Below are 2,450 nucleotides of genomic sequence, written 5' to 3'. Positions count from 1 at the left end.
AAAAAAAAAAAAAAAAAAAAAAAAAAAAAGAAGAAGAAGAAGAAGAGGAAGAAGAAGGAAAGAAATCTCTTGCATTTCTACACACTGGTAACTAAGTAGCAGAAAGAGAAATTAAGAAAAGTGTAAATTCCATTTATAATTGCATCAAAAAGAATAAAATACCTAGGAATGAAGTTCACCAAAAAGCTGAAAGATTTGTAAGGTGAAAACTGTAAGATACTGATGAAAGAAACTGAGGATGACACAAATGGAAAGATAAACCATGCTCATGATCAGAAGAATTAATATTGTTAAAATGTCCATATTACCCAAAGGAATCTACAAATTGAATGCAATCTCTACCAAAGTACCATAGCATTTTTCATAGAACTAGAACAAATAATCCTAAAATTTGTATGGAACCTCAAAAGACTGTGGATAGCCAAAGAAATCTTGGGAAAGAAGAACGAAACTCGAAGTATCACAATCTTAGGATAAAACTATACTACAAAGCTATAGTTATCAAAATGGTATGAGTACCGGTACAAAAACAAATGCATAGATTGATAGAATAGAAGAGCCCAGAAATAAACCCAGACTTACACTGTTAATTAATTTATGACAAAGGAGGCAAACATAAAATGGGGAAAAGACAATCTTTAATAAACGGTGTAGAAAACTGTACAGCTACATGCAAAAGAGTGAAACTGGACTACTCTTTTACACCATATACAAAAATAAACGCAAAAGGATTAAAGACCTAAATGAGCTCACTGAAACCATAAAAACTCTTAAAAGAAAATACAGTCAGCAAACTCTTAGGTATTAGCCTTAGCAATACTTTTTCTGAATCTGTCTCTGCAGGCAAGGGGAATAAATAAAAGCAAAAATAAAGTGGGGCGCCTGGGTGGCTCAGTCGGTTGAGTGTCCAACTTCGGCTCAGGTCATGGTCTCATGGTTCGTGGGTTCGAGCCCTGCATCGGGCTCTGTGCTGCCAGCTCAGAGCCTGGAGCCTGTTTCAGAGTCTGTGCCTCCCTCTCTCTCTGATCCTCCCCTGCTCATGCTGTCTCTATCTCTCTCTCAAAAATAAATAAAATATATTTTTAAAAAAAGCAAAAATAGAGTGCCTGAGTGGCTCAGTTGGTTGAGTGTCCGACTTCGGCTGCTCTTATTTCTGTGTCGCCCTCTCTTTTTGTCCCTCCCCCTCCCCTTCTCATGCTCTCTCTCTCGCAAAAATAAACCGCTGTAACTACATCAAAATAAAAAACTTTTTAAAAAAGATTTTAAGGGGCACCTGGGTGGCTCAGTCGGTTGAGTGTCTGACGTCGGCTCAGGTCATGATCTCACGGTTCGTGGGTTCGAGCCCCGCGTCGGGCTCTGTGCTGACAGCTAGCTCAGAGCCTGGAGCCTGTTTCAGATTCTGTCTCTCTCTCTCTCTCTCTCTCTCTCTCAGAAATAAATAAAAAAAAACATTTTAAAAATTAAAACAAAAGATTTTAAAACATTTTTTAAAGTAATGTCTACACTCAGCATGGGGCTCAGGCTAACCACACCGAGATCAAGAGTTGCATGGTTTGGGCACCTGGGTGGCTCAGTTAGTTGAGAACCCAACTCTTGATTTTAGCTCAGGGCATGATCTCCTAGTTGTGAGACTGAGTCCTATGTTGGGCTCTACACTGAGCATGGAGACTGCTTAAGATTCTCTCTCTCCCTTTGCTCCTGTACCCTACTCACACACTCTCTCTCTGTCTCTCAAAAAAAAGAGTTGCTTGCTGTACTGACTGAGCTAGCCAGGCACTCCAAACTAAAAAACTTTTGCACAGTGAAAGAAACCATGAACAAAATGAAAAGGCAGCCTACTGAACAGGAAAAGATATTTATAAATGATGTATCTGTTAAGGGGTTAATATCCAAATGGGCAGAGCAGATGGATAGACACTTTCTGGAAGAAGACATACAGAGAGCCAACAGACACATGAAAAGATGCTCAACATCACCAATCATCAGGGAAATGCAAATCAAAACCAAAATGAGATATCACTTTACACCAGTCAGCATGGCTAGAATCAAAAAGAAAAGAAATAATAAGTGTTGTGAAAATGTGGAGAAAAGGAGCTTTCATGCACTGTTAGTGGGAATGTAAATTGATGCAACCACTGTGGCAAACAGTATGAAGTTTCCTTAAAAAATTAAAAATATAAATACCAGGGGCACCTGGGTGGCTCAGTTAGTTACCATGGGACTTAGCTCAGGTCATGATCTCACAGTTCATGGGCTCAAGCCCCACATCAGGCTCCACAGTGTCCATGCAAAACTTGTTTGGGATTCTCACTCTCTCCTTTCTCTCTGACCTTCCCCAGCTTTATGTTGTCTCTCAAAATAAATAAACTTAAAAAAAAAAAGAAATAGAAATACCAGGGGCTCCTGGGTGGCTCAGTTGGTTCAGCGTCCGACTTCGGCTCAGGTCATGA

The sequence above is a fragment of the Crocuta crocuta genome, unplaced genomic scaffold (assembly GCF_008692635.1).
Source record: "Crocuta crocuta isolate KB4526 unplaced genomic scaffold, BGI_CrCroc_1.0 scaffold1121, whole genome shotgun sequence".
Lineage (NCBI taxonomy): Eukaryota > Metazoa > Chordata > Mammalia > Carnivora > Hyaenidae > Crocuta > Crocuta crocuta.
Note: the sequence above shows the minus strand (reverse complement) of the source record.